Source organism: Convolutriloba macropyga, chromosome 3 (assembly GCF_964194025.1).
Source record: "Convolutriloba macropyga chromosome 3, txConMacr16.3, whole genome shotgun sequence".
Lineage (NCBI taxonomy): Eukaryota > Metazoa > Xenacoelomorpha > Acoela > Convolutidae > Convolutriloba > Convolutriloba macropyga.
Genome location: NC_134470.1, coordinates 65,990,548 through 66,003,064, shown reverse-complemented (window position 1 = coordinate 66,003,064; position 12,517 = coordinate 65,990,548).

Sequence of the window (12,517 nt, the reverse complement as noted above, 5' to 3'; positions counted from 1 at the left end):
CGTGAGTTTCGAAGCGTAGTGAAAAGTAAGAGAAGCACTTCCACTTAGTGTTTTTCTAAGTAAAACTGTAGGAAAACACTTCAACAAACTCTAAAACTAAGATGTAGAATAAAAGATTTTTTTGACACTGTTTTTTGAATTGACGGATGACAAATGTTCAAAAGAAGTGGTAATTATCATTTTAGCAAACAGATTCAAACTTTTTCTGTTGCAAATTTGTGAAAAAAAATTTGTGTAAAAAACAATTTCCAGAAAACGGTAGCGAATGCGAAAACGTTTGAGAAAATTGTTAAATTTCTTTCACATTAATTGGTTTCAGCCCCTATGTATATACTAAAAGTTGCTGACCAAAATATCATTAAAAACAAAGAAAGTTTTAACTTCATTCTAAAGGTATCGTCAATGTTGGTGCTATTGAAATTGCACGTCTGTAGCTGTTAGGATTTTGTTCATGCTCTTTTGATTAATGCAATATTTGTATGTTTCTGCAGTCATCGCAATCGCCAATAAATTGCTACGAGCAGCTACTAATTTTGGAACTTTGTTCCTCGACAAAATTTATTGTTTTTGACACTTTAGGTTAAAGTAGTTTAATTTCTGCGTTTGTTTCATTCAGAAGAAATATTCTAGTGCAAACATTGTCCTATTTTTCCTTCAACAACAATTCGATTTTTTGATTAATGGGTTCGAAATTTCGGATCAATCGTTTTAGATAAGCTCATGTAAATTAGCAGATCTATTCAATAAAGATAACCGTTTTTTTCTAAATTGTGATGACGCGAGGTTTGTCTTCAAATAAGAGGTTGAGTATTATTCATTTGCAAGCAATCAATCTTTTAAATTGAGCGTTACGTCCGCCTTGTTTGGCAATAGCGATGAGTCCATTACTAAGAGGCTCCAAAACATTGATTGGCGCAGTCCAGTCTGTTTCTTTTCCCCTTGGCTAACTGATATTGAGTTCACCGCTGGGTTGGTAACAATTAAAACGGTCATGCAAGGTATGTACGGGCGATTCAAATTGACGAATGACGAAAATTCAAAAGAAAAGTTAAATATCATTTTAGAAACAGATTCAAATTTCTACTGCTGTAAATTTGTGAAAAATTTTTGTACAAACAACGGTAGCAAAAGTGAAAACGTTTGAGAAAATTGTTAACTTTCATTCAGTTTAATTGTTTTCAACCACTATGTATGTATTAAAAATTGCTGACCAAAAGATCACTAAGAACAAAGAAAGTTTTAACTTCATTCTGAAGGTATTGTCAATGTTTTTGCTATTGAAATTGCACATCCGTAGCTGTTGGGATATTGTTCATGCCCTCTTGATTGATACAATGTTTGTATGTCACTGCAATCGCAAATAATTTGCTACGTGCAGCAACTAATTTAGAACCTTGTTATTCGACAAAAACTTTTTGTTTTGTCGCTCTGGATTAAATTATTTTAATTTCTGCATTTGTGCCAATCACAGAAGAAATTTTAGTGCAAACATAGTCCTAATTTTATTTCAACAGCTATTCACTACTTTAATAAATTGGTTTGATATTTCAATTGAATCGTTACAGATAAGCTTACATAATTTAGCGGATCTATTCAATAATGATAACCGGTCAATTTTTCTTTGCAAAAATTCGATGACGAGGTTTGACTTCAGATAAAAGGCTGAGCATCAATCATATATTGCAAGTTATCCACCTCTTAAGTTGAGCGTTGCGTCCGTTTTGTTTGACACTAGCCGTTAGTTCATTAATACGAGGCTCAACAGCATCAACCGGCGCAGTCCAGTGTGTTCCTTCGGCTTTCTGTTCCCCATTGGCTAACTGATATTGAGTTCATCCCCGGGTCGGTAACATTCAGAACTGTCATGCAAGGTCTGTACGAACGACCCAAATGAGGATGACGACAAAATTCTTTGAACACCTTCCTCTGCGTATAAGAATCTTTCTGATCGTCAGGAGTTCTATGCGTTAAAGGCAAGTTTTGCCGTACAAATAATGTGAAGAACAAGTAGACGTTTTGACGCTGTATTTCTGCTTTTTTGCAGGTCTGGTTGATTTGAGATGTCAGTTTTTGGGATGTAATTGTTAAAAAACGTTTACGCATTTTTCACCATCATTGAGCGATCCCACAAAATGGTCACACTTTGCAATGACAAATCAATTTCTATGATAATCTGAAGAGTTTTGGTTCTTCTGTGTTCCTCTAAAATAAATTGTGCTTTTCAGTGAGATTTGCAACTATCTACCGGACTGCCTTCTACCATTTTTGTGTTACGTTAGAGTTACGCTTGAAGTCAGCCAATGGGAGTTTGGCTCTGCAATGCCATGTCAACTGAATGTCCCTGCGTTTAAACTTCTTGAATCTTTCAAATGTGTTTGCTACTAGCAGTTGGGAGGGGTCCGCGCATGAAATGTGAGCCGCACAGCTTAAAAAAGACAAATTCGATTTCCTTATTTTAAAAACTAGTTGTTTATTGAGTTGATTGAATTAAGTTTTGGCGGATATTGTGGAGTACTGCTCGGTGGTAAAAAACATCATAAGCAAACCGCAATGCCTGACTAGCCTCATCAATCCAACACCTTTGGCCAAGGCAGAGCTCAGTACACTTAAAGGAAAAATAATTTTCAGTGCGACTAACCAATGATACGGCCCATGATTTTTATGAAAAAAGTTGGGTGAGAAGCAAACTATTCCGTTGAACAATATGAGGCATCTTGAAATGAATGGTGTTAAATGTCCATAAGGGTTGCCTTGCTTGGCTGAACTGTTGGCGGTCTGCGATCAGCTTTTTGCAAAATTAGCTGAGTTTTGGTTGAAACTTTTCAGAACTGACTCATTGTGTTGGTAACTGAACTTGATAGACAGCGGCTTTATTGAGTGATCATGGCGACCGTTTTACTGCTATTTCAGCGTATATTTTCAAAATTAAAGGACGGTATCATGAAAAAGTGAATACTTGGAGGGTCAACAAAATAGTTTGTAATGGTTGACAAAGTGGTGGGTGTTTCCGTGGAACAGTTCAATAACATTTTTCAATGATTTTTTTTCGGAAATAGAATTTTTGTCAGTAGGCATCTTGTTATGCACTTAACATAACTGCGTTGGATATTATTTTTTCCTGTTAGTTTGTTGAATTGATTCAGTTCGTTTTTGGGCTTGTTTTCCAGGATTTTTGTTCCAAGAAAATGTCAGCCGAGTTGACTATCATAGCACTTTTTTTTCTGGCCGCCTAGTAAACCTTCATGATAAGCCTGCAAATTTTGCCGTTCCCACAAAGGCTTTGAACGTATTTTCAAATTGGTCAAAAGAGTTTTTGGCCGTTTTTTAAGCACGATAAAAATTCAATGACAATTTAATCATTTTTTCAATCAGTCTGTTTTCAAATAATGGCAAAAAGTCCAAATAATACTGGATACATTTTTTGGCCTTTTGATGACGTGGGGTTTTCTGTTGCTCTGTCATTTGCAACATGGGTTTTTTCAAACTGATCTGGAGGTTTGACCATAGAACGCAAAATTTTTTGAGTGTGGCAGTCCGCTGCACAATTAGGACTGCTACATCTTTAATTGGGCCGTCCACTGCAATTGCAAAATTGCATCCAGCATGCACTACATCATGTTTGATTTTTGAAATTATCTTATCCGAAATCATATTTATAAGGTAAATTAATGCGGGTAGAAGAAGGGAATATTTTTTAGTATAAAGTAAATATATAAATTGCTCCAAAAACCAACTTTTTTGTGAAAAATTCACAAACGAAATGTAAGAATTGAGCAAACTAATTGCAAATAAATTGAATAAAAAATAATGAAACTTAATACTGAAAAGTGAAAAAAAAATAAATTCTTTTAAAATTGAAGTACGATTAAGGATGTTAAATTTTTGCGTATCACAGGGGTTCATATGAAGGCAAAAAAGTTTGAGCACAAAAACAAATGGTTTTCTTCTTTTAAAAAGTCTAACAAACAATTCCAATTGGTAATTATCTCACTTGCAAGACATTTACGCAATAGCAAAAATGGTTTTGGGTATTTAAGTATGATTTCGCAAGAAAACGTTGGTACTGCTATGTCCACTACGTCTTCATCACACTCTCAATCACACTCAATCACACTCATCACACTCAATCACACACTCGTCCATCTTACTTTAAATTGTTCCACGAACCCTTAACTCATAGAAAGCAAAACGCAAATATGATTAGTTAAGCTAATTAGGCTCGTTTTTGGATTTTCTTGAAAGTTTGGGATAACAATTTTCAGAAATTGTCAATTGGGTTTTATTCCAACACCAAAGGAACTTGCGTCCGCAGTCGTGAGTCAACGTCTCTCAGAGTTGTCAGAGACATGACAATTTTCAATATGTGTTTCATAAAAATTAGGCTAAGTAACACAAAGCGTTTATTCCGAATATTGAAACTAATTTTAAAACTAATTTGTTTTTTGTATTAATGAAATTATTTGAAGAAATTATAAATTCGAAAAACAAATTCGTTCAGCTATTTTTCCACCTTCCGTTTTTAAATTCATTGGGAGTCGCCCTTGGTCTTCCAGTGCAGTCCAAACTGGTTTTCTTAGTTTTCAGTGGGTTTTATCATCATCAAAATGTATCTGTAGTCAAAAAACATGGAGGAGTGGGAGAATTCAATAACCACACTCAATTGAATTAAATTCTTCTAAATTTTTCCGTAATCCATGTTCTTACTTTGAAATGAAATTATTCATTCAGTAAACAACGCTACAATTGGAAATAAAAGAATAAGTTAGAATGTAAAACTGATTTCTTTAGAAAAAACTGAACAATATCATCTTAATAGGTTTTCTCCGAGGATCATTAGCAATTTGTCCGCACTCTTCACAGAAGTCTGGGAACATTTAGAGGGTGGAAGCATTATAAGTTTCACAAAACACAGCGGTCAAAGAAATGTACAAAATCTCGCAAATCCGATTGGTTCATACAAGCAGTCAGCAGCTTCATGTGGTCAATAATCATTGATGAGTTTTGAAATCCAAATGTTTTGAATATTATTGATGAAATTATGGAAGAGTTTTGAGCATAGAGGTTAGTAGTGTGTGTTTCTCCGTTTGACTCCACGACGCAAGGACGCACCGGCCGTAAAGCTGGAGTGAGAATATCTTCGATCAACTCGTCAATCGATTCGTCGCTAACGCTCCTCGTCGAATTCCTCATTTCACTCATCAATTCCTCACATCATCTTTCCAACCTCACCGTCCTCAAATCATGAAGTTAAAGCGAAGAAACACACACTACTTGCCTGACCGGCGGGGCTAGCTACGCACACTAAAAATAATATAAATAGTTTTATAATTGAATTAATATGTTCACATAATGATAATTGAAAGAATATGTTCACATAATGATAATTGAATGAATATGTTCACATAATGATGAAATTGAATGAATATGTTCACATGCTGATGAAGTTGAATGAATATGTTCACATAATTGAATATATCCACACTTTGGCATTAACAATAGCTATTACGTTATATGTTCACACCCTGAAAAACTTTAGTAATAAAAACTGTTAAGGATAGCTTCTCTCACATATTCTGAACCTAATTTTTCAAAATCTTCTTTTTGGTATTCCACTATAAGGTTTTCATTTTCTTCAGTTTTTGTCTGCACCTTTAATAATGATTTTAAATTTCTATCATCATAACATTCAATTTTCAAACAATCAAACGCTTTTTTAATATATTTTTCTTCATATTTCAATTTTTCAGGTAGAAATTTTATTGCTCCGGGATAATTTGATATGGCTGTTGTGAGTATTTCATCATCACCTTTCAATCTATCACTAGCATACTTTATTGCATGTCCATGTTGTGTTACAGCAGCTAGCACCAATTCTTTATCATCCAAATACCGTTTTTCAAACCTTTTCAGATAGTGTCCATTTCTTTCTAATATTAATTTCACATGATGTCTTTTTTCTGTATCAGGAGGAATATTAATATATCCATTTTTTATCGCTTTTATCAAAATCTCTTCATTTTCTTTTAATATTGGAGAAGCAAAATCTATCGCCTTTCCATTTTGTTTTACAGCCTCCATAACAACTTTTTATCATTTTTTAAATTATCACTAGCATATCTTAAATTAAGTCCACAAGATTTAATACATATCATTACAATTTCTTTATCATTTCTCAAATTATCATCTACATAGCGTAAAGCGTCATCCTTCTCAAATATCAGAACACCTTTATTTGTTAAAAGATGTATGAAAGTTTTTTTATCAGTTATCATTTAATAGAGAACAAATTATTCAAATAACTTTTTCAGACTGTTTAATTCTTCAATCATATTTCTAATAGAGTCAGGATTTAATCTATTTTTTAAAAGAAAGTCATCTCTAAAATTTACATTATTATAATAACAAGCAGTTTCATAAATTAAGTGATTTACCAAAATTTTATTAGATAATATAATACTAGGAGTAGTTTTCACAGCTGTAAGAACGACTGTCTCATCTTGTTGTAGTCTGCTACTAGCATATTCTATAAGCATTCCACTTTCTTCAATTGCCTTCATTACAACTTCTTTATCATCTTTCATTCTTCACTTGCAAATTCGAACCATGCACAATTTCTATCAATTAGCTTTAATATTAAATCTTTATCAAAAATTATATCTACTTCATCATCGTTCTCGAGCATATTTAAATAATATTTAATTATTGTTTCTTCTTTTGAATATGTAAAATTAGTTCGCTCATATGGATCTTCAATTTCTAACGAATGGTCATTTAAACATTTTTCAGATATCTCACAAATATTAACAAAATCAACAAAATTTCGAGTGATAGGGGAAGTACATTTCGAATTAACCCACTCAGCTAAGCATTTCTCTTCATACATATAACCATCACTGCACATGACAGGATTTCTGATCCCGATACTATTGATAGGACACTTCGGTACCATTTATATATAAACAATTATTTGAATTATAAACAGTTGGGAATAAAATTGAAACAATTATATTAGAAATTGATAACAACACCATCAACACAGATATTAAATACATAGCCAATCTAAAATTGTAAAATTCATTATCAGTTTGAATCATCATTTATAATTAAATAAATTATTCAAATATAAATGGATAAGAAATTATATCCAAAATCTCCAGTACGAGTAGTAATATCAGGACCATCAGGGTGTGGCAAAACTTGCCTACTAACAAAATTGATAACTGAAATAATTAACGATTTCACTGAAATATATATTTATTCACCATCAATTCATCGAGAAACATATCAAAAATTGATAGATTGTTTCGAACAAAAGATACCCCCAAAATCATTTTCTAAAATACTGAAAAATAAAAAGACTATGGAAGACTGTCTTAATGATAATCTCTCTAACATTGAGATATCTGTTTATGAAAATATTGATGAGTTAAAATATCCACAAGATTACCAAGGTGAATCAACTCTTATTGTTTTAGACGATCTCAATGAAAAAGAAATGAGTGATGAACGAGTACAAGCGCTATTCAAGAGATCACGCCACAACAATATATCTGTTTTCATAATCAGTCAGGACTACTACGAACTACCAAAAAAAACAATAAGAGCAAATAGCAATATCTTTCACTTACTCAAACCAAATAATATTAGAGATGTTCAAAATTTACTCCAAGATAAAGCTAGTATGGATATGACTATAAATGAATTTAGAATATTGGGTAATATCTGTTGGCAAACTAATTTTCAACCACTAACCATTGATATGTCGAAAGATAAATATTCTGGAAGATATAGATTAGGAGTAGATACTAGTTTTGTTCCTGTTTCTGATCCATTTTGACTAGATAAATGACGTTTTATGCTCCTAAGAATGCTGAAGAGCTAGAAAAAATCAAATTAATTATTAATCAGAAAAAAGATATCAAAAAAATGAAACTCAACAAGAAAATACAAGAACATACACTAAATTATGAATTAGCTGAGCAATACGCACCTATCACAGATCTCCAGAAAAAAACAACTGAAGATATTAAGAAGGGTCAACAGGAACAAGAACTAGCTATTGAAGAGCAAACAAAAGCAATTAAAGATCAAACATGAATAATGAGTGATATAATTCCAGAATTACCAGAAGAAATTCCTGCAATACTAGATAACGAACCACAGATAAACGCCATTGATGGTCATATTTCCGATAAACTTAATCGTAAAACAAACAATGGCAGCTATGCTAAATTTAATTTTATAAAAAAAGATTTAAATAATTATTCTATTAATGAAAAACCTTTTCAAATCGTTGACATAAAATTAAAATTTGATGATAAAGAATATGAAATATCTCCAGATTTCTTCGAATTATTTAGACCTAAAATAAATAAATTAGCTGCACTGGAGTTAACAAGGAATTTATCAAGTATAGAAAAAGAAGCTCTCCCACATTTTGTAGAATATGCAGGTGGATTGGGTAGAGATGTGAAATCTAAAATATATGAAGCTATTAAATTTTTACGAGAAAATCCCAATGTAATTAATGATTCTGATTCAGATTTCGATGGGAATGCAGAAAATTTTGGTGATTTAGAACTTCTACGTCAAGAAAAGGCACTTGAAGGTAGAGGTGTTGAAAATTTTGTATTCTTATCATCAAACCCCGACACTCTCGTTGAAAGATTAGAAGTTCTTGTTGGTGAATATTTTGCAGGTAATAAAAACGCATACAGAGAAGCTTCAGCAATTTTACATGAACTCTTAAGAATGGGTGAACTTTCAAAAATTGAATATGAAAACGGTATGAAAATTTTTATTGAATAAATGGATCAACTTTTACCAGTTATGAGTTCTATTGAAAAAAAACACACGTCCTTTACCACAAATTCCTAATGAAGTTAGTTTCAATACTGATTATTTTAAATTAACTTTTCAAGATAGTTTTGATGTTTCAGATGGCAATTATGTTATGGGAGGGAGTTACCTGTTTTAACACATATAATTCAATTTTCAATGTAAATTCTAAAAATAATAAAATTGTTTATTATAATGGAACAGACTGGAAAGAGATAATTTTACCTTATGGTGCTTATGAGATTGAACAAATTAATGATGAAGTTATTAGACAACTTTCTCTCGAACTTGAATTTGAAGAAAGTCCCATAATTATCGAAGCTAATACTGCCACACTTCATTCTATTATTCATCTTGATGATGGATATAAAATTGATTTTACTAATTCGAATACCCTAAGAGATCTTTTAGGATTCGAATCAAAAATTATATCAAGTGGCTTCAATTATTCTAAGAAAAAAGTTAATATTATCGATATACATCGTATTCATCTTTGTTGTAATTGTATAGTGGGATCTCTAAAGAATGGTTTACCTTCAAACATTTTATTCACTATTATTTTAAATGAAGTTCCTGGTGCTAAAATTGTTCGTGAACCTAATCTAATTCTCTATAAACATATATATAAAGAGAAAATTGATATTATAGAATTTTGGTTTGAGGACAACAATGGAAATCGAGTTGAAATGCATGGGGAATTAGTAGAATTTACACTTCATATGAAAAAGAATTCTTAATATATAAATGACTCTTAAATCAAATCCAAAATCAAAACCTATAATCCAACCAAAACCTAAACCAACAACCAATCAATCCAAGAAAAATTATGATAAACTCAGGAAACTAACGGGAGCTGGATTGGTTAGAACATATTAACAGAAATGATATTTTATTAATATAAATGACGGATAAGTTTGTAGAAATTACTACATCAGAAAACTATCAGTTGAATAGACCGGAAATAATCGATAAAACGAAATATAAATAAGATTTTGTTGGATATCGCCCAACTTCAATGATGGCTGTTAATGGAACTTCCCGTTTCAATATTTCTATTCCTAGAGAAGATGTATATTGTGATTTAAGAGATTCATATATACATTGAGCAGTAAAAGTTGATAAAAACGTAGATGATACCAGATATGCTGATGGAGATAACATACAACCGAATAATTTGTTTGGTATTAGTTTGCTCAGAGAAACTTCCTTGAAATCATTTGGTTCAAAAGCATTAGAAACTATTGATAATGTTTATATTGCTAGTCTGATGTATAAACTTTTATCTGATAACGAAGAAGATATGATGATTAACTATAGAAAAGATTCAGGTAATGGTAGAGCAATTGATACAACAAAACGTGATAGACTAATTAATGATACACCAGAAAAGGGCACAATTTTTACTAGAATCTATTTAAAAGATATTTTCGGTTATGTAGCTCATCTCGGCAAAATAAATTATGGGATGGGTTATACATTAACAATGAAACGCGCAGATGTTGGAAATAGTATATATAATACAATGCCTGCTGCTGCTATTGTTGGTGGTGCTGCTTCTCTTGATAGTGTTGCAGCTAAAATAACAATTGAAGATATTGTTTGGTATGTTAGACATGATACTTCATCATTTAATAATATTGCATTAGTTAATGAACATATTCTAGCAAAAAATAACACAGAATACTCATATGTCTCGAGATCAGTAACATCAAAACCAGTAAACGCAAACAATAATTAGAAAATGGAAATTGGGTCTTTATCTGGTATTGATATTCCAATATATATAATTGTGGGTTTTCAATCACAAGCAAGAACAGGTCCCAATCAATGACAAAACAATGCAGTATTTGATAGATTAGATGTTATTGAAGCTTCTTGCAAAATAGGCTCCGTAAGATATCCTGATAATGAATATCAAGTAGATTTTACTAGAAATGACTATAATGAAGTCTATAATGAAATTCGTAGATTTTATAAAGACTATATTAAAGGTGAAGGCAATCCCTATATCTCATTTAAAGATTTTAAAGAACTTTATAACCTTTGGGTATTTGATCTCAGAAACCAAAAAGATAGCCCTTCATCACAACCAATTTCAGTTGAATTCAAATTTAGAGCAGGATTAGGTGCAGTAGCTGCTGATTACCAAGCAACCGCTCTAATACTATCACAAAAGATTATTTCAGTATCAAGTGACGGTCAACGTCAATTTGATATTATCTAAATGGATAATTTTATGAAACAGCATAATCTACAAAATAAATCAACAACAGCTGAGAAAATAATTGAAGTTGCTAATAATATAGGATTGAAAGATTTTAAAATATATATTAGAACTGATAAACTAACAACAAAACAAGGTATTATTAATTTAACAGACAATTATGAAAAAAGAACTCATTGGGTTGCTTTCTATATCTTACCATTAACCGGTTCAGCTTACTTTGATAGTTTGTGTGTTAAAATTCCAAAAAATATAGCTGATCAATTAGCTGGCAACAATGAATGGTGCGAATCTTATGTAAATTCTAATTCAATACAAAATATCAATGAATATAATTGTGCTAGCTACTGTCTATATTTTCTATATCTAATGAATAAAGGACTTAGTTTCAAAAAAACTATTATGAGCATAATAATTGACTGATAAATTTGGAAGGGCAGTTTATACTGGTCATGCTGGGTCTAAAATCACAGGTGTTACCAAAAGTTATGTTCGAGCAAATTATATTGAATCTAACATGGAAGAAGATATTGATATGAAAGATAAATTCAAAATTAAAAACTTAATAGATCCCACAAATGATTTTGATGCTGCTAACAGAGCATACATTGATAGAAATAGAGTCTGACAAAGTTATAGAATCAGCCACTACAATTGTGTTAAAGATGATATCTCAGTAAAGAATTACAATAAAACAAATGATACAATAGACTCTGTAGATATCGCCAATCATGATTTTACACCGACTATAATAACTCTACCAACTAAACAATACATAGATTCTAAGCTAGTTAACAGAGCCAGGAGATCAATAACTGAAAATCCAGATATAATGCGTCAAGATTTGGAACATACCTTTGCAAGTAAATTTGTTTATGATAATTTTTATGAAATTCATCGAACTGGTAGATTCATTGCCAGTAGTGAAGTGAGTCCGGATTATAGCTTACTTGGTATACCATATACTATTTTCACAGTTACTGGACCAAATGCAAGAGTAGCACAAATTCATGTATCAACTCTTAATGTAAATATAGGCTCTAGATACACTCTACGATTTTTGATACGATCACAATCACTAAAAAATATTACATTTGGATTTGCAGAACAAAGTAGTATTGAACATACCTTAACTTATGATTTCAAGCTTATTGAATCAACTGCAACTCACAATAATACTAATGAATTCAATGTGTTTATCGATTTGTTGAATCTAGCAATCAACGAAACTGTTGAAATAGCTGCTCTATATATTGAAGCATTGAATACTTCAGACCAAATAAATGAAAATATAGATTTAAAATTTCAACATAAAATTATAAATAGTGCTGCTCCAACTAACGATTACGATCTAGTTACTAAGAAATATGTTGATAGTAATATCAATAACAACACAATAGTTCGAAAAAACAATAGTAATATAATTAGTAATATTGGAAACCCAGTTAATGCAAA